The sequence below is a fragment of the Patagioenas fasciata genome, chromosome 9, assembly GCF_037038585.1.
Source record: "Patagioenas fasciata isolate bPatFas1 chromosome 9, bPatFas1.hap1, whole genome shotgun sequence".
NCBI lineage: Eukaryota > Metazoa > Chordata > Aves > Columbiformes > Columbidae > Patagioenas > Patagioenas fasciata.
The window spans coordinates 17,823,209-17,844,943 of NC_092528.1; the positions used below are offsets into that span (position 1 = coordinate 17,823,209).

The 21,735-nt window shown below is 38.2% G+C and overlaps 1 long non-coding RNA gene across 4 annotated transcripts in view; it reads right to left on the minus strand.

The window, feature by feature from the left end:
* Window positions 1–21,735, minus strand: part of LOC139828603 (uncharacterized) — a 43,149-nt gene that overhangs the window by 13,016 nt on the left and 8,398 nt on the right. The window contains exons 2-6 of one of the 4 annotated variants that reach the window (XR_011740404.1): window positions 14,305–14,357; window positions 13,590–13,638; window positions 12,134–12,197; window positions 10,796–10,954; window positions 9,291–9,376 (exon numbers count right to left, since the gene is read on the minus strand). This is a non-coding gene — a long non-coding RNA (uncharacterized lncRNA). Of the gene's footprint in view, window positions 1–9,290; window positions 9,377–10,795; window positions 10,955–12,133; window positions 12,198–13,589; window positions 13,644–14,304; window positions 14,358–21,735 lie in introns of all 4 variants that reach the window. The other 3 variants (XR_011740402.1, XR_011740405.1, XR_011740403.1) reach the window with 3 other exon arrangements.

The following is a 21,735-nucleotide window of genomic DNA, read 5'->3' on the forward strand; positions in this document are numbered from 1 at the left end:
GACTGGTTGGACAACTCTATAACTGAAGTCTCAAGACTCTTGTCATTCTAGCTGTCTAAATTACTTAAACAGGACTCAGAGGGATTTAAAGGGGAGAAACAGCATGACAAATAATTATATTCTAACACACTATTTATAACAATGCCCTTTCAGATTATTGTTGCACTCAGACTGACACATTACTGTAATCCCAGGGATGAATCAAGGGACTTAGAGTTAGATCGTGCACAGCTTGTAGGCATAAAAAAAATATGAAAAAAGAACTGACATTCAGGAAATATAGAGCGACTCAAGGATAAATTCTGCTGGGATGAGCTTAATTTATCAATGTCAATAACAACGGTGAACACATCGCAAGAATACATGCATATTAATTGAAAATAACTCAGATTAAATCACTGCAGTTTGACATTTTGAGATAGGCACTTTATCTTTTCAAGAAAGAGAGCACTATAAAATCTTTAATCTGAAAACACATCTTAATTGCATGTTATCACCTCCTAATTGCTTCTATATTATATTAAACATTTTGCTAATTACTAGCCTGATCATGGTGTAAATAGCTTGAGGCTAGAGCTCATAACCAGCTGAAGACAACTGGGCACAATGAGGGCCACAAAGAAGTTTATCACTTCAGTGTATTATCACGGACTTCCATCATTATCGGTGTCTATCACTCTTTATCTCTGCTTCCCTTGTGAGATAAAGAAGAGAGGCAATAATGTAGATCAGAGGTTGGGTTGCATTTCAGTTAATCCATCTATTTCTAGCTCTAGATTTCTAATATTCCCTGGGGATAAAAGTTGTCTGCCTACTGCTGTCACTAATCTATTGCTAGAAGACTGAGGCCAGAATGCTATTTGCTCTACCACAAGGCTGGGGAATGGAGGTGCTCCTGGACAGCTGGAGGTGCATGCTGCATCTGAAACCAAAGGACACGGATGAAATGCATTGCTGTGAGCAATCTACCCACTTAGCTTCAGACCTCGAGTAATACACAGATGATACATAGAGAGTGTCTGAAGCAGCAGCCTGTGAATTCGTCAGGAAAGAAAATTATTTATGTATAGGCAATAAAAATGCTTATACAAAACTGCCAGGTGACCCGGCAATGCAGGCAGTCATTTGGGTGGCAACTAATAATTTAGGTACAGTAATCATTTAGACAACTACTTTTACCTGAAATGAGCCAACCAAAACAGTGCTTTTAGGTTTTTTTTTTTGAAAGAAAACCAATTTTATCCAACACCACATTCAGGAATTAAGTGACTTTGTGAGTTCCAAACCCTAAGTGGGAGCAAATCAGGACACAGCTAACACAGCTTTTCTCACTGTCTCCTTGGCAGAACATAAGTAGCGAGGGCAAGGAGGAGGTGGTGATATGTGGTCTATGAATTTTGCTTTCTGTGTTTAAAATTAGACTTTGACTATAGCCATTTTGTCAGGGTTTGCTGTAAGATGCCAGAGGCCCAAGTTTGTCTCTGTTAATAAAAGCTTACTTTTTTATCCATTTTTACACTGTGGCAGCAGAAAAGGATCTATGCCTGGAGCTTCATTCACTAAATGGAAAAACCACACAACTTTTACTGAATAGAAAGTTTACAACTTGGGCTGAAAGAAAACAGACAGCAAATGAGGGAATATGAAATGTAGATGAATTTAGGTCTGAGTAATGAGATGCAAAAGCAAAGCATTCTCAGCTCCAAACTGTTTTTTGTTTGTTTGTTTTCATCAGAAGACAATGTCTCATGAAATTGTTAAAAAATAATTATTCAGAAAGTAATGCTCAAATCTGAAAAAATCTTCTACCCTCCTCACAGGGACTGACTCATTTGTGATAAGGGACCCTTTCTCTGGCAGGACAAGTGGTACTGTCTGCTTCACTCTTCCCCTTCCAGGTTTCCCCTCTCTCACCTCCTGGACTCAGATATGGTTCATTTTTTGCAACTCCATGGGCTATGTCACTCTCTCTTTACATAAATTCCATTCTTCAGGAGCATGATAAAATTAGTTATAGAAGTACAGTTAAATAAGAAGTGATAGCACCAGCCCTTGGCACTACCCATATCCCACTTGTGCTTGCTGCCGTGTGTGCTGCCCACCTTGTGGGATCCACTCCCTCCTCCCTGTGGGTACTGCAACTCTCTTGGCCATCCTGTCTCTGTCCCACTCCCCTGCGGCAGCACCATCGCTTCAGTGACATGAGCTTCAGTGTGACATTGACAGGAATCTGAGGCTGTGAAAAACTTTATCTCAAAGCTTCAGAAACTGGGCTCCTCGTCAAAATTCCTCTGCTGTGAGCATGCAGAGGAAAGAAATACAGCACAGCTAACCTGAAGAAAGCAGGGAGGCACAGCTGTTTTATTGCCTGGTGCAGGTAAGACATTTTTAGGGAATATATTCTGTCTTGTGATGAGCCCACGACAGAAGGCTTTGGATTTATCTTGGCTGCCAGAATCGTCTCAGTCTTTTAGTTTCTTATTGTCTTTCTCTATTTCCTTCTTTCTTTGTTTCTAGGCTGTGTCTGTTTAAAGTGTCCCAGCCCCTTTCTACAGCTCCTAAGTAGTCCTGATATGTGCCTGTGTTCTCCCCAAGAATTCCCTAATTTGCTTTCTCCATTTCCTCTTACGGCTATGGGAAAGCCATGCTGTATTCTTGCCTTCCTTTATATCTAAAGCAAGGAGAGGGAGATTTTTCCCAGTGGAATAAATATTGTGCCATGACAGGTTGGTGCAAGGATGGGCCCCCTATGTGATGGTGATCTCAAGAATACCTTGTCTTTAAACACACAGCTGCACACAGCTTAAAGAAAAGCCTGCACCCCACAACACACAACTCTTCCACAGGCTCATTTCTGTGGTTGCATTTTAATCCCATGCTACAGATGAGTTTTATGATATTTGCTTGTTTGTGTTTTCTCCACTGTGTTCACATATATTATCTCCACAGCCACTAATTCTTGATATAAATGATGCTAAGCAGTAAAGTATGGTCCATTAACTTGATTTTTAAAAGTATCTAAAATTTACGCAGTGATTTAAATAATAATATAAATTATATTAAGTATGTGCAGCAGCAGAGGGTACGGCCTCCTAAACAGAATGAATTTCTCCTTGGAGAGCACTGATTAGTTCATTTTTCCTAATGAATCTTTCGTTATAGTCAGAAGTTCCTTTTTTTCCCCCTCACTGTCTCACTTATGAAGCATGCATATGTATATATGTATGTTCCATTTATGTATTTGATAGCTAGATTAAGTAAGATCCTACTTCACCTCCAGAAAGGGCATAGCGCTTCTCAAGGAGGCAGCTGCATATCTTAGGTGGGGGAAACTGAGGCCAAAGCAGCCCATCCATGGGTCCTCAACCTGCTCAATCTACTGGCCAGCCACCTCCTAACAGGTAATCCATTACTAAAATCCAGTCTGCAGAAAAGTGGATGAATACTGCTGCTTCTCTCTGTGAAATTTAGTGTTGAGGCCAATTAGAACGTGTTACCCATTAAGACCGATGTAGCTATTATTGTTCCAGCTCTGTCAAAAATGTGCAGCAGATGGCTTTGCACTGGTTTCTCCAGCGTTCAGCAGTGCCCCCCTGCTTCAGCTCTCCCCTCACTCCATGTATTCACACAGTTCTTCCCCAGGGCAGGGTGAAGGAGAGAGAAGTCCCCCCATTCCCTCACACATGCTTGACATGCTCCTAGAAGACAGGCTGCCATCTGGCCTAATGAGCTTTGAAACAAACTGCCTTTAAGATAACTTTCCTTTACCTGCAGTGACGCTCCTTTGGTGGTTCTTTACCAGCACCCTGGTCATTTAGGCTGTAGTTCAAGATGCATCACAGTTGCTGTTTTTTTCCCATAGAAATATCAACGTAGGCAGTGTTTTCCAATAAGTGGACATTAATTCATGCTAAATTACAGTGGGATTCCCAAGAAATTATATATTACATCCACATGAATACTGAAAGAAATCATTATGATTAATGGTATAATTTATATGTGCATGTTGATGAAAGAATCATAATCTAGAGTAAATTAGTAGAGATTTATGTACTAATAATTTTGTTGTGCTCTAAGGTCCAGACGAAAACCAACTGATGTTGTATTGACAGCCAGTTTATATTTGTGTATCTTAAAGGGATAGTACAAGAGTATCACATAAACAATTTCTAATGTGTATTAGCTCTGTTTCACCTTTTTTTTTTTTTTTTTCCCCTCCAGAATTTGTATTTATGGCATTGCTAGGAATAAGGTTTCATACCTTTCATCTTTACATATGCACCAAAGAGTCAATGTGGACGAGATGAATGAAAATCTTTGAACATAAAATAACTGACTTTTAGGAGAGGAAATGAAATGAACTGACCTGCTCCATCCATGTGCTTCTGAGCGCATGAGGGCCATGTGGCTGCATGCAGGGAAGAGTAATTTCACGCAGGCAGCTGGTTCAGCTCTGCCCAAAGCCCACGGTGCCCCAGGTCACCCTTTGGGACAGCCATGACAGCACCCTGTGCACATCCTGGCCACCCACCATGCTGCAGATCACTGCACCGCACCTGCATCCCTTGCTGCCTGCCATAAACACACAGGGCAACCTTTATTGCCCTAAATGCAGTCCTTATTGCTTACTGCAGATAATGCAGTCATGGCATTTGGGGACCACAGAGGCCACGAACTAAGTTCATGTTTGATTTTTCCATATAGGAAAACACCAGCAGAAGTACCTTTCTTATTGGCAATATTTTTTTAAGTGCTTATTTCTTAACCTGAAGTACAATTGGAGCCGAGGGTAGTGCAGGCCTTTTCAAAACTCAGTTGCAGAGACCATGTATCAGTGTCACACAGTCACCTTGTGGGGTTTGAAATGCTGGCTGATGGCAAACAAGTAAAGTGCATTACTTAATATTCTAAAGAGGTTGCTGTGAATTGTTTTACATTAATCACTAAAGCAAATGTTTATAAAATGCTACTCTGTGGATAATCACTAACTGATCTTACCTATGAAATTCTTATGGGAAATAGAAAGCTGAAGGCAGGTTAAATTGTCTATTCCAATTTATTTTTAAAAACAATGATAAATAGTTGACCTAGCAAAATTTGCAATATCATTTTCCTAGGGTGCTCTTAGTACACTATCCTTTACAAACATTTTCTTAAAGAAATGGTATAATCTAGTCAAAATCGCGTTATATTTTTTGTAATAAGCTACGATATCAATCTATAGCAACTCAGAAAAGACTCCTCCCCAAGAAGTTAGGGTCTAAACTGTTTGCAGTTTCCGTGGAGAACACATCCCCTGAGCCATGTGTTTGATACTGTCGTAATGTGAGGCAACAAGCAGCACAACCACTGTACATTAGTAATTTAAACAAGATCCAGAATGTTTTCCCTCGCATCTTCCCTTTTTAAGTTAGATATTTTAATTTTTGCTGCTGGGGATATACTTTCTTTCTAGCACAAAACTGAATAGTAGAGGCAGTGTTTTATATTTTCTACAAGCTTGGATGTATTTACTTGTCACAAACCCTGTTGAAGGATTAACTCTCTTCTACAGGGAATCCAGTATCAATTTGCAAAGGAGAATAACAACATTTCTAACGACAACTAGCCTGTGTCTATGCATTTTACCTAGCTACTACTTATGGAACCTGTAGCTGCCAATATACATTATGCAGAATACCTAACTAATTTTCAAAATCCTCACTTAAACCTTAATTCAAGGGAAAGACCTCTTGATCTTACAAAAGGCATTATTGCCGGAGATTAAACTGCTTGATGCTATGTATTGTTCTAGCTATAGTCAAGAGGGAATATTAATTGAGATGTTCTATGGATTACAGTGTGTATTCCACAGTGGTTCACATGTTTCCTGGTGGTCTTTCCAACAGGAATAGAACAAATGAGGGGAATAAGACGGATCATTTTGAACCATAGTTGTTAAGCCATTGTTCTGTTGTGCACAAAAGGTAATGCTTGGTTGATTTGCTTTATTTCTGAGCTGTTCTGATTTTTTCCCTGTGCACCTAATCTCTGCTACTTCCTCAGTGAGTCATCAGCAGCTGGACCCAGTGAAACCACAGGAACTAGCTCCTGGTAAAGAGCTCTAATGGTGCTATTACTCAAGTTCAATTCTCTTTAAGCCTAGTAAAGAAGCATCATGAGTCATATGGTACAGACAAGAGTTCTTTTGCATTTGCTTCTTTAGGAAAATCAAAACCCATGCTTTGCTTTTTCAGAGTGATTACAATGGGTGTCTCCCGTACCTATCTCACCCTGCCTGTCCTTTACAGCAAGGATGAAACGTCATTTTCCTTTCAATTCCTCATTAGTTTTTCTTGTACTTATGAGCTGTTCTGCCTATAATTTAGAGAAAGTTCTTAAAAATAAAACAAAAGAAAAAATCACAACCATTTAGCTCTCTCCTTCCTGGTCATTTTCATTGCACAGAATTGCGATGTGATTCACACCTCCGATTCAGCTGATTTGATTAGTTGTTGCTGCCATACACCTGCTGCTGTCACGGCAGTAATCTGTATTTGCGGCATACATTCCTGCTGTCTGACAGAACAGGTGGATATTGTATAGTAGATTGAAAAGAATGGTTTGAATGGTAATTGTTCTGCATCCCTGCTCACACAAACCCAGTAAAAGCTGGGTCTATAAAACAAGTCTCATGATTTGCCTTCAGGAACTAGGATGGTCAGATACCTCATATTAAGCTAAAGCCAAATTTTTAACTGCAGAAGAGAATAACCTAATCAGATGAACTTTACAGTGAGATGGTTGGAAATTTTTCTGATGATTTCTGATTCTCAGACATTTCTATACAAGACAATTTGAAGACTTTGGAGAGCTCTGGGGGATCTCTTTGACTCTTGGTAGGAGTTCCTTTCCTCTGCTTCAATTAAAACAAGCCATTCTTAACATTTAAAAATGGTCCTTATTAAAAGAATGTCTCATTATCCTCTCAGACTAGCATTTTGCCTTCTGATGAAGTCTTGCATGCTGGTTGTAGGAGCTTTACTGAATTGTAATGCAATTCTGCTAGGGACTGGTAGTCTGTGACAGTCCTTAACACTGGGCAGCAGAAAAAGAGTCAGAAATATTCCAGTGAAAAACTGGAAAAACTGAGGGGCAGAATGAGTAGCATTTAACTGGTAGGAAGAACTGGAGAAACCAAATACAGAAAATATGACACCTCCTAAAGAGAAGTGAAATAAACTGTGGTCTCTAAATCGGATCCTTTATTTCTTAGCACAGTTGTATAAAATGGATTAAGAGCTCCAACACAGGCATTCCCAAGTTGCAATCCACATACCACAAGCGGTACGCAAGTGTCTGCACTGTCGCACAGAAGCCCGTGTAGAGCTGCAGGCTGCCACTGCTGTCACTGCTGCTGATGGCAGGATTTGGCAAGAAAAAGTTTTAAAATCATAGTCCTAACACAGTTTTCCCTTTCATGCAAGATATTCATTTTTAGGCAAGTAGTGTTACTCATCTAAAGTATGCACATTATTCCTCTGGTTTGAACAAAACCAGATGTTTTTATGTTTTCACACGATAAATGCAATCTAAATACCTACTTACCAGCAGTGCAAAGATTCAGAATTGATTACTTGTGCCTAAACAGAGATAGTGCTATTTCTCTTGATGTATTAATATCTTTCCAGATAGCTATTAAATTAGTGGCAGATTATAAATCATGGTTCTGTAGAAGAAAAATCCAACAAATATTTGAGACCCTGCACATTCTTAATGTAAACTTTTTCAAATATGCACATCTGAGCTGCTGTGTTACAGAAGAATTTATTTTTCTAAAAGCAGGGAAAAAGCATAAGCAGATAAAATTTTAGGCAGACTAACATTCTACATTTTGGAAATATCAAAAAACTGTTATGGCATCTATTTCTAATTAGTATTTCATTAAAGTACTTTCATGTGCAATCTTTAGGCTGACTAATTTGGTACTTTTGGTCAGGTTTTACTTTTTACCTACACAGCACACATTAGTGTTTTAAAATTGTGCTACTGATGATTTTTTGACTTTCAGGTATACAGCAAGATAGGATGGAACCAAAGAGCTTTCAGTTTTCATCCAGTTCTAACAGATGTATTTGATTTGTAGTAGAAACTGGTTTCCTATTCTTAAAAATATTGTGAACAATTTGCAGCTGCTTGATTTTTTGATGCCATCATAAATATTCATGATAATTTTCCAAGATCTACAAATATAAGGTGACCTTAGAAAAAAAAAAATCAGACTTGGGTGGTACAGAGCATGAAGTCATTGCTTTTTCACCGTTCTAAGGATTACAGAGACAGCTGCAAAGTCTGTGCTCAACATCACATGCAGGGCTTCTGGCAAATGCTTTTCCATGTATTTTAAACAGAACCAATGAAAAGCTGTTGCACTAGAGCTGGGCTAGCAGACAGTCTGATAACACAGTTTGGCACAAATACAGTGGCCTTGCAAGAAGTCACTGGGTATGTAATCAGTAGCTCTGAACATGACTTTTAACCACCTTAGTACACACTAATAACAGAGTGTATATGGAGACAGTAATTGTACCAGTACCAGAAGCCAGTCACATAAGCCAGGGATGGGAAAGTAGGGGGTCCTGACTAATACGAGAAGATATAAGAAAAGACTTGAGAAGGTGAAAGTAATTCTACTTGGGGAGACACAGGACTTTGAGGGGGTTGATCTTCAGTGGCATAAATTGCTTAAAGTGATGCTGAATTACACCAGCTTGCCTTAAACATTTGTGTCATCTGATATGTAATTTAAGTGTGGCCTATATGACCCAAACTTCTAATGATACAGCTCAGCAAGTAATGACTAAAATCACACATTAGTCACAAAAACCAGGATTTGTCCCAAAATTCATAAAGAACATTTTCTACTAAAGCACTGCATCCAAAACACAGCTTTTTCCTGGGGTATTCACAAGGTTTAAATAAATTACAGGTAATATTTTCATAAATACACATATCATTTAGAAATCCATGCTCCATTTTCTAAATTGAAGGAAAATGTTTAAAGTAATTTCAAAGGGACTGGGGTGATGAAATGCTATAAAAAAATCCTACTAGGCTCCTCTTACATTCAGTATCTGACCATAAATGCTTAGATGTCCCTTTGAAGGTCAGTGAGATCTAATATACTAAGCATCCAAGCTGCTTTCAGAACTGTGAATTATACCCCTGAATAACATAAGTGCTTTTGAAAATGAGATCTAGGAAAGTCCTGTAGACATATTCGTTTTAGTAAGGGTATCTGAAAGACTTACCTGTAAGTTTTACGAGCTTTAGGAGTCCTTGACAAAACCCTATATTCTTCATGTGTCAACATCAGAATAATAAACCGAGTACAGTCCTATAAACAGAGAGAACAATATGAGTTCATCTGGTTTTTAACATTTATTCCCAAATTACCATGCAGTCTGAAAGAGAAGGCAAGAGAAATCCAGATCATTTCAAAATAAATCCCATGTACTCTGCAATGTCATCCAGCCAGCTCAAAACCAAGCAGCACAGTGAATATTGCAACACCAGCCAACACCACAGACCTCATCGCTATTTCCTCTACTTTCAGGTTTTAGAAAACCTGTGTTGAGACTAGTGCCAAGTACTTTCAAAACCTTTACTCCCAATAAAGAGATGAAGAATAATCTACTAAGAAGAACTGAAACAAGGTTATATTTTGCTGCTTTTTTTTTTTTTCATATGAGTCTTTTAAGAGAAGACTGTGACATATGCTTTATACATCCAACCAATTATTCATCTTTATAGGATACAATACTCCAATATGAAAAGTCTAAATTTCCTTTTTCTCACTGTGGCTTTAATACAATTTGTCTTATGCCTAAAAGCCTGGAGAAGTACTGCAGTAAATTAAGGAAACAAATTTGACAACTAGGTATGCATTTCCCAATTTGATTTTTTTAACTGTGATATGAGAATTCTTCATGATAGTGAAGAACACTATCTAGATGACAGAATGATCTAAAGAAAGTATTTGTTGTTGGTATGAAAGGGAGCACCTCTTCCTGATTGTCCATGAAAATATTAGTCAGGTCAGCCTTATTTAGTGCCAAGGATGTTCTAGATGGATGGATATTTTATTTGTTACTGTTTTCTTTATAATATGTAGGCAGCGTGAAGCTTTTGAGTAGATATGCAGTTAATATGAGACCATGCCTTTGTGATTTTTTTCCCTTAAAGCACGTAAACCATACTTTTACAAAAACTACTTTTGGAAATGGACAAACTGCACACAGAGTGGTTTTATTCTAAAATAACAACAACAACAAAACAATAAAAAACCAACCAACCAAAAACCCCCACATATTCTTATCAGGTCACGTACTTTTTACATTTTGCAGACATGACATGTCATTAAGAAATGGTACTACTCTTGGTTACATTGGCATGTCATGTTATAGTACATTTGAAGACACGATGTGCTGACATAACCATGCATGACCAGTATGCAAAGGACACGTTAAATCCTCGCAGTTCAGAAAGAGGCATATTTGGTTCTCAGCACACATATTCCGCATATATTGTAATCTACATATGCAAAGTGTAAAAGACTGGAAAAAACACGAAGGAAATAGTGCAATCATGAAGTCAAATAATGCTTTATTCAGCATTCATCCAAATTCACATCTCAGTCTCCCCTTGCAGAGTATTCAACAGAGTCCCTGATTGATCACTTATGCAAAGCAAACCTCAAACAAATACAAATAATTATCTTTGAATACTAGAAGAAAACAGAAACACTTTTTATTACCTCCATAGCTCTTACAGTTGATCTTAGTATTTTATTCTTTCTTGACTTGCGGTGTGCGTTAACATCTGGGACTCATCACACTGTCCGGCATTTCAGCAAAGATGATGTCACTGGTGCCAAATACTTTGACAAACATGGCTACTGCGTAAATCTAAAGAACTGAAACACCAGACAAATTATGTTTATGATTAGAGACAAAATGAATAGTTTGTACCATGAGTTTAAGTACGTTAAACATAGACTTTCTTTCCAGAGGGAAGACATTGACTGAAAACTGTAAAAGCAAGCTATACTTTTTCTTTCTTTCTTTTCTTCTCTGAGAGTTTGGAGGAGCTTTTGATCTCCCAGTGTCCATTACAACCTTGGGGAAGGTTAAGTTAACCCTTTGATCAGACATTCCTACCAGCATCCATTTCACTCCAAAAAAGTAACTTAATCACCAGCTAAATTGAATTCAAACTGCTCTAGAGAACATGAACTGACATAACTTAGCCCTGATGACAAGGAAATGAAAAAAAGTGAATTTGCTGCTGACATGCACTGAGAGGACCAAACTCTCGGTACCAATTTTGGAGACACCATGCAGTGTGATTTCATTGCACTGAAGAAGTGTTGGTGCACTGTTGCCCAAGGTGCAAGTTGTGTCCTGGTGGTGCAGAGACCTACAACACTGATCTACTCCTGCAATGCTTCTTGGAGGGCAGCATGGGGCAGGACAGCAAGAGAGGACAACTCCATGCAAACCTCTCCTTTCCCACCCTGCTGAGGGAGCAGAAGAAGCAACCATGGAGAATACTTCAAGGACCATCTCTTCTCCAGCCATGCCCTGGAGGAGGAATTTGTTCCCGTTCGCCCATCTGAAAGTTGGCAGGCCTTTTTGAGAGTTTTGTTAAAGATATGATACAAAAGGGAATTATTCAATTCAGTATTGGTCACTCCCACCAAGAATTCATAAAAGCAGCATGAATTTACTGGTGTAATGGGGAAGGGATGCAGGAGACTTAGGACACAGGTTCATAAAGTGGAATGGCACTCCTAGCTCTGCATTTCTCTGCTGCTAGTGTGTACTGTTACAGGAATTGTGATCAGTGGTTTCCCCAGTAAGAGTCTAAACAAAAAAGGATGAGTAAAGGAGGCACAGAACCACCAGGTCTTGCTGTCAGGTCTAAAGCTGGCACTGGAGTGATTCCAAGGGGTGATAATTGCACAGGGAATTTCTGTGACATAGACATTAATTTATGTTACACCCAGCTTAATCATGTAACTACCAAACAATTGTTAGCAATATAGAATGTACTTATCAAGGTATGCCTACTATCAAAAACGACAGGTAATTACCTTAGCTGAGACCTATCAATCTCTGTTTAGAAAGTAAAATGTTCAACAGTAAGATGTATTTCGCCTAACATGGAAAAGGAAAAGTGAAATTCTAGATTAGATATAAAATAATAAACAAGCAAACAAATCACAACACAGCATAGGTGTCAGATAAGGATTTGAGTCCTTTAATCACACTGTTAATAAAGTTTGAACAAAATTAATTCACCCATCATTTATTATACTAGATAGAGTACAAGGTCAAATATTAAGCTAAAATATTATTATCTCAGCTTTCAGCTTGCTTCGAAAGCATTCAGCTGTACTTGGTAGTGGTGAATACTTTCACACCAGAAACTATTACTTTCAGCCCTCGGGTATAACATCTTGCACCCAGAAGTAGCAGGATCACATTGGTATTTTTTTCTCCCACACAAGAGTATTAGCCTTAATACAACTACAATATCTCTTTATACTTAACTGTGCCAATATTTCCCTTTTGCTTTTTACCACGTACCTTACTGTAAAATCTCTCTGATAAGACTAAAAGGACAGGGAGTTTTATAAAACAGAATAATCCTACTGAACATGCAATCAATTAGCTGAAACATGGAGATGGGTATTTTTTGAAAGCTCCTTACAGGCTCTAGACAAACACAGTGAGATAACAACGGCAAATTGTTTGGCTTACTAATTGTAACCAAATGTATGCCATTCTATCAAAACATTCTCAGGAGGATGTCAAAGACTCTTTTTTAAGTAAACATCTTGTGTCATCCTTTTACTGAAGTGGAACGAGGGTCTCCAATAAGAATAGTACATATCAAGAACCCTCAAAGAGGTTTATATATACATATTACTGATCTTTGAAAATGCAGCTTGAGACATACATTAATAATTTCACCCAGCTGGGCAATAAACATTTGTGCCAAAATAATTATGTAAAATTACATAAACCCTTTTTTAAAGAGAATAAATTTCAAGGAGACAAAGTATACAAGTATAGATTGAGCTATTTCGCTCACTTTTTTTTTTTTTTTTTACAGCTGTGTTCTATGGAAAGCATTTCAGTGTGTAAAATCTCTCTCCTTGTAAAATACTCCAAAGAGAAGCCAAAATTCAAATCTGACTGTAACGCTAACCCCGAAGTGGCATATGGTGCAAACTACAGAAAAGCTTAGCAGTGAGAAATAAACAAACCTCAACCAAATAAAAAGGCTTTTCACATCTGAAGCAGTTGATAAAATAGCATTGAACACCTAAAGGCAAACACTTTTTCATCAAGGCGTATTTTAACCTTTAAATACAATACATATCCAAGGGGAACTACCAAATAGTTAAAGCATTTGATCGTTCTTAAAACATGGATTGCAGTACTGGACTTCTCTGCTGAAAAAGGAAAAACAGTTAAACCTTCACATTTTCAAAAATAAACCCTACATTATAGCAATGACTATACTTCAATCTTGGAACTTACATTAGCAGAACATTCAAGCACGTTCCTATCCAGACTTCACAGGAGAGAGCTGTGCTTAAACAGGTAAGGTAAAATCAAGAAAATTAAGGATAAACACAAGTATTTTTCCAGATTTTTCAATAATAATAATAATAATAATGAAAATAATGGAATCAGATCTTCAAGTTTGACCAAGATGGCCAAAGATAAGTTAACTTCATTTAAATAAATAGCAAAGTTTGCATTCATTTTAGTTACACCAATTAAATATGTGGATAGGAAAGCATTAGGTGCCATAGGGCCTTAGGAAGTGCTAAGCATAGAGCTACAGGGCATTTCAGCCTTGTACAATGCTGCATCCTGGCTGGGATTTCTGAGAATTCTCAGTATAAACACAAGTTAAGAAAAGACTGCTCCATTACAACTTCATTTTCAGAATTAGAAAGAAGCTCCCTCAAACAGATTTTTAGCGTAGATTCTTCTAATGAATGTGCAAAATGTTTTCTTCTAACTCACTCTAGAGAAACTGTCTTTTATGGGAAACTCACAAAAAATTTTCAAGACCCTGGAAAAAATTATGTGAGACTGATAGTTACCAACTCATCTCCCACAGTTCTCTATCAGCTCTGACATCTGGGAGCAATGGATGTGGGAAATGCTCCTTAAACTACTGGGAAAACAGAGCTATAAGAGGCTGAGACTGGCTGGATTATCGGCCTCAGGAAGGCAAGGATACCATAATATTTGTCGTCTTCTTCATTTTCATTCCTCCTCTAGGCAGCGAACAGGCTGTAAAATGAGAAGTACAGAAGCGTGAAAAGAAACTTTCTTCTGATCCTTTTATCCTTTAGAAATCTAACTAACTACAGAAAACAGAAGAAAAATCAAAGCACAACATAAACGTTTTAGCAAAAGAACGACCAGGCTGGATGAGATCAAAGGTCTTTCAAGCAGAGTCCTGCCTCCAGCAGCGGCCAGTGGCAGAAGCGTGGGGAAGAGCAGAGGAACGAGGAGACTTAGACATCCAACCACAGGCCACCAGCGTGCTTGGGGCTTCCTTCCATGGAGGTTGTTGTAAGCCAGAACATTCAGTAACTGTCTCATGGCCCTCTCTTTATGCTCACTAGCTTGTCACTATTGTCAAAGGACAGTATGGGAAAAAAGAGATGATTGTCAAGAGAATAAGGAGTAGGAGGAAATTCTCTGAATAGCAGTCATGGCACTGTGCTTGCTCATGGACCAAACCAGAGGAGCAAGGTTTGAACTCCACATAAGGAATTGCAAAGCCCTGTGCATTTGTTCAGGCACCAAAGGCTGATGTCAAGGTCACATAGGTTTAGTTGTGTGATGCCAAAGCATAACTAACTGTAATACAGTTCAAATTGGAATAATTTTAGTTAGGATTTTTTTTCAATATTTTTTTTAATATTACTTCTTTGTATCCAGAAGGTTAATGAGTTGCTGATCTTGTGGAAGCATATGCAGATGCAATTTCTATAGAAAACTGAGTGGTATTTACGAATGGAATTTCAAAACCTGGCACTAAAACACAGTAACAAGGAATTAAACCATAGTTAAGAGCATGACATTTCTTGATGAGCTTCAAAAGGCATTTTAAAAATAGATTTAAAATTTCATAAAAGAAGATCAGCACCATATGTAAGTCAGCTCTAGAGTTGCTTTAGTTTCATTGGAGTTGTGGTATTAGTGACATGACCAAAATAATGGAATAATATGAAATGGGTATCTGAAATACCAGAGGGAAGAGAAGTAGCTTTTGAAATTTCTAATAGCAGTATCTAGTAATAAATTTAATGATCAACTGTATAAAATGGCCTCTTGGTTCCTCACAGATAATTTTTCAGGATCTGCTGTTTACCATTACTTCCTACAGGCCTGGTGTTTCCTTTTAGACTTTCCATCTAGGTCAGATCTGTACAAGACTCATAGGTTCAGAGTGATGATGCAAACACCAATCTAAGTTCCAGTTTAAGTGATTTTATAACCTCAGATTTCACTGTGCATTTCAGGTTTGTAACCAGCAGCAAAACTGCATCAGAACATACACAAAATTACTTCCCTTAAAAACTTGTGAAACAACTGATTAGTTCTGCTGTATTTAAAGAATTAATTGGGAGCAATTCACTTTTCCACTGTTTTTAGTGGATTTCTATTGTTGACATGATAAACCTGAACAGGCTTAAACATAAAATCCATATACAGTTTTGTAGAAAATCTAAACTGTTTGCTATAATATACAGAACTAGGTAAATTTACTAGAAGTGCCTATGAGAAACAAGTACTTACAGGCATGCAGATGTATACACAGATATACACTCACACATTTCTATTTCTTAGTGTCTACAAACTTTATTTTGTCACTGTGGAATTCCTGCAACAATTCTGCTGTCAGACAGGACTTGATTACCAAGCAAGGGCAGAATTTATAGCTGATTACCATCACATTGCTGTATCTGTTGGCTAAGCTTAGCAGGGCACAGGTGAGAAGGTATATGAGGAAAAAAAAATAGATTTCTGATAGAAAGAGGGTCACAATAATACAAAATGTAGAATTTTATAAAAGTATATCTATTCTATAGATTTAAAAGGAACACAGAATGTGTAAACACACACAAATACATATGTATATGTCCATATATCAGTGAAACAATCCCAGCCATGCTACAATTAGGACTTGCAGCTACTGAGAACCAATACCAACATGTACAAACTTTGAAGAGAGAGTTAAGATCAGTTTCTGCAAAAGCTGAAATAAACACTTTTTGTGAAGGTACTCTGGGCTGCTCCTTGACCAAGAGCATCAAGGCTTTGTGTTTCCAAGCTGAAGGATGATATACAGTGCATCAGCCAAAACATTATTAGAAGCAGACAGCAATATTATCTAACCTGTCACGGGAAGGTGCTTCAGTATGGTCTTTTACCATAACTTTTTACATAAAACTGTTCAAGTCACTGTTTGGAAATTCAAGTTTTTGGTGCTAAATTCAAGCTGCTCCTTGGAAGAGCGAAAACTTGGGAACTACCACATGATAAAATGAAAAGTTTTGGAAAGGGGAACTGATTAATTAGGATGAAATTGTGTTTTCATGATATACTAGAAATCTAAGAGCCAATAAGAAAATCTACCTTTGGTGGGATTCTTCCATGCCTCCACATCACCATAATGACTGTGTTAAAATTGCTCAGGTAGACAGCAAACAATCTGAAATTATTCATTAAGACAAAGGACTACAATCATCTGCCTTATTTCATTCCAATTTTGCTCTTACTAAATAAATTATTCCACTGCATTCATTGCAATTAATCAGTCAGTTATTGACCAGTACAAGTGAAAACGGCAGAATCAGGCCCAATACAGTCTACAGGAGGAGATAGATTTTTAAAAGTTGCTCGAAGCATAATTCTGTTCTTTTTGCCAAAGTTCAGCAGCAATCTTTCAGTGTATCTCTTTGAGATATTTTATATGAATGAGATAGAATTTTCTGGCTCACAGTCTGGAATCTCCTCCACTAGATGTTGGAAGGAATCAGCGCAATGATCAAGTAATGTTTTCCAGTTTTAGTTTATGTCATTAAAACAGCTTGCTGAAATGAACCAGTCTCTGGGTTCATTTTTAGTTTTATTTGGATGACAAACGCTATTCTGACTTCAGCATCTCAGGCTATGCTTGCAAAATGTAAAGAGAAAGATCCAGACATAATTTTCTGCCCTTCCTGTCTTCAACTCCTCCACCTCCTCCGCTATACTTTGTTGTCCTTCTCAAAAGTTATTTTCTCCTTTTATTTGTTATTTTTCCTTTATATGCAGCCCTTCATTCAGCCTGAAGTTTAGAATATAGCCCTCTCTTCATGTTGAAATAAAAATGCAATTGAACAAGTTAAGCAAGAATTGAAATGCCTTAACATTTTCTTCAGATATTTTTTTCTTTATTAAGGAGAAAAATATTAATAAGAATTCTAGACAGAAACTGCACTTTGCTGCCTTTGTGAACAACTCCATCCTCTGATTTGCTGGGCCTTGTGTGAGTGCCCACTACAGCAGCTTTTGGCTCCCCGTTGTATTTTGGAACAGGTGAAATATTTCAGTTGCACTGCAAGGTCAGATTGGAGTCACCTGCCAAGACATGAAGAAGTGGCATAGTTTGGGGGCAGGTTTCCCCAGGAATGCAGTGTGGTACCCAGTGCAGTTCTAAGTGGCCACTCTCTCTTAATAAACCAGTCGCATGTTACGTATGGGATTCTGGATCTATTTTGCAGAGACTTTAGAAATGGCAAAGAGAAATGGCTTCAGCAGGAGATAATGGGCTTTATGACTTTTCCCAAATTATTCCCCTTTTTAGTAGCCATCATCTTGTCGGGTGACATGTGGAATGATTAGAGGATGACATTTTAGACTGACAACTGGGCTGTCATTCACACTGTCAGTCAGCAAACATCCAGGTTGCCAAGGGTTACAAAGCTAGTTTATGCCTTTGTCCTGTAGTATTTAGTGCTGCTGATTCTTTACCTTGATTTCAGATGAAGCGGTTCTGACAGCTGGTGCCAGAGGCAGGCAGAGAGCTCATGTTGATGGTGGGAGTCCCGTGGTGCCTTTGTGTGTGATGGTTTTAGCACTTCTGTGGTAGCCCATGAGGCAGGACATAACCTTGGAGTATTAGGGTGGGTCTAATAGGTCTGTCTGCTTTCGAAAAATAGAAGGCCAGTGTTTGTCTATGCCCTAGGAACACATCTCACTATTTTAGGCTTATGTACCTGAATGGGAGCTTTCTTACGCAACCCAGTTGTCTACATAATTATTATCCTAAAACAGACCAGAAAATGAAACAGCCCTAAGCAGCCTTGAGCTCCAAGGATGAGCAGTCCTTGTGCTTTCCTCAGCATGCAAAGAGCACCCTTATCAAATTATTGGCAAGAATAAATGTGCTCCACAGCAACAACTTCATATTGCTCAACCATCCTTTGATACACCATCTAAATTCCTTCCAACTCGCTCACTGCCTGTGTGCATCCCTGACCAAAACAAGGGCCTTTGCTTTTAAATGTTTCCATTTAGGAACCCAGCCTTGGGCACCAAAAACCCAAAGGGAAGAATAACCTGCAGTTCTCAGAAAACTCAAAGCAGTGTTGTAAGCATGTACCAGCTCTGATACTCAAGACCTAGAACACAATAATCAGGAACCCAAGAACCGAAGCACCAAAGACAGCTTGCCTGCAGCTTCCCTTCATTTCTCTTTGCCTCAATGTATTCTGCTTCTAACATAAAAAAATATTTCTTACAGACCTACTGAGCAAATGGGGTACTCCTAAAACCTAATAATTTTTAACTAATAAACCAGCTGATAAATTAAGATAAGGAATGACTAACATCCAGATTGTTATCAGTGAGCAGGTAAATAAATTGTAATTATTTTGGTTCCAGACAGGTTAACAGTCCAAACTGTTCTAGTGCACTCTCTTTCACAGACCAGTTTAAAACTCACAACGTGTGTCTGTGACATCTGCCTTCTGCAAACAGGCTTGTCCTCAGAAAGCATAAAATGAAAGAGTGTGCTCAAAGCAAATTTGCTTAAAAATTCAATAAAAATGCCTTAAAACACTGACAGAAGTTGCATAGCTTGAAGGCAAGGAACTTCTTCAGTAATGTTTCTAGCTAATGTTTCTGAAGCATACAAAAAAGTAATAAAATTTCATAAACAAGTTGGAGAAAAAGCATGACTAATTTTGCCTGTTGTACATATCTGAGACCATAATGCCTCTGTGCAGGGCAGTATTCTGCCTCACATGTACCTCCTTCCTGGTGCTTTATCAGAAGATACTTACCAATTACAGCAGCGGAGAAGCTGAAACTGGAGTGAATGAAAGAAGCACGTTGATATGCGTGGATATGGTGTTAAAACAAAAGGAGAAAAAAGGGTGTTTGAAGCATAATTTTGTAGCATTGCTCTGGAGCTCAAACCAACACCCTTCTGAAGAGCAGCAGGAAAGAAAACAAATCACTATGATTTATTTACATGAACTTTTAAAATAGTTCACTCTGATGCACTTCGAGTAGCATCTCACAAACCTGAATGTTAAGTATAAATTAAAACTATTCAAGAAGTAATATTTGTAAAGCACTTTTGCATCCACAGATGAATGCTGCTGTATAATATGAGCATTGACATATTTGACAAGGCAACAGAGTTAAGTGTGATACAGAGTCAGACTAAAGATTTTTTCTTGTCTGAAAAGCCCTTGTTTTGTTACTAATATTAGAGCTACAGAGGCCTATTTGACAAAAAGCACCTCCTAATTTGAGAGCTGTAGCTCTTAAGCTCCATAGTAGCAGCTATTTACCTGGTTGGCTCACTCTTCACAAAATGTGCCCATTAAGCTCAGGGTATAAAGCCAAAAAAAAAAAAAAAAAAAAAAAAAAGGCAAAAAAAACCCCACCAGCCAACATGATTGAACAGGCAACTGTGCTGGTATGTGTTTGATAAGAGACGGAAGAGAAAAAGGAGATGAATCTTGGGGTGTAAGACAGGAGTTTACATATTCCACTTAGAACAATAGGGAAAGCTATTATTGACTTCATCAGAAAGAGCTCGTAGCAGCAGAAATTGTCTCTGGTTGCAGGTATTTGGAGGATTTTCCCTGAGGGAAGCTTTATGATATATATATGCACATTCATATACACCACTAGTTTATGTCAAGGGAATTTATGCATGCGATCTCAATCGAGAGTAAATTTTAGCCCTTTTCTTGTTCACTGATGTTATACAAGCATTTTCATGGCTTGGTAGGGCTAAATTAAATCGGGCAACGTTCTGTGTGTGTTTGATGTCTGCTAAATGAAGTGAGCTTCCAATTCGTCATATTTACTCAAGCTCACTCAACTCTAGTAAAAATTAAAATGTTCCAGTTAATTTAACGAGATAATTTAGCTCTCTCAAATCTTTCTTGCTCAACAGTTGTTGCCGTTTAGAAGTCAGGGGTATGTGCTGCCATGTAATTCTTTGGACAGCTCTGAGGACTTAATAGTGAGCAGTAGACATTTTAGACACTGGACTGGTGTTGCGTTTAATCTCACGCAAGTCCCTGGGCTGCCAGTGGAGAGGAAAAGTCTAGGATCAGGCCCTTTGGATTCATTATTTAAAGAAAAGGGATCACACAAAAAAACCATAGAATATCTAGGAAAGAATCAGGGTGACAAAGGTAGTAGTTCAAAGGTGAGAAGTAAAAAAATGGCTGTGTGGAGCAACTTGGATACAAATAGAAAGTACATAGGGGCTCCAAGAACCAAAATAATCAAAATATCCACACATAAAGCTCTTAATGTTTCATACTTGGAAATAACAGTCTTGAGATGGATGTCTGCCTTGATCTTACAACTCTATTAAATGTCCATACAGACAAGGAAGACAAAACATCATGCAATATTAGTGGTACATACATGATTAAGTCCACTGAAATTAGTACTTAATGAAATGAACCAAGACTGAGACTTGGCCATACCTGTAATTTACTGAGATTAATGTGAGATTTACTCACAGGAACATGCAATATTGTCTCTCTGCAAAGCAGCAGTGTTAAATGTTATCTGTGGGCTTGAGCACTAAAAGACAAAAAGACATGGTAACTCCCAAGTTCAGAAATCCCCTAATTACCAAAGGGCTGGTCACTCATCAGCCTGGGAGATGGATGAAAACACTGAAACATCTTCTGTATAATAGGTCGTCAAAGATCCAATGTACCAGATTGCAGAAAAAAAAATCTCTTATTCCATTCTTATGGGGCTACTCTAAGAATCAAGGGTAGAACAAGAGTTACTTTTACTGGCTGGTTGTATTGAATCGTAGTCAAATACTGGTGATCCTGCTCTACAGATCACAAGAAACTCTACAAACATCTTAAAGGCCTTTGAAAGGATTTGTAGGGACTGAATTGGCAGAGCAGTGGGTTATGCGTAGCCTTTCTTCACTCCAAAGAAGACAAGCTGTATATAACCTGGATCACACTTTGTGCAGAAGCTGGAATACTGGGAATGCCCCAGACATAAGAGGCTGGTGCATTTGATACTGCTTAGTGCTTCAGTGCCTTTCAAATACCAGTCCTCCTCTTCACAGAGGATATAGGAAACCTAGAGAGATCCACCTCCTAATAGAGTC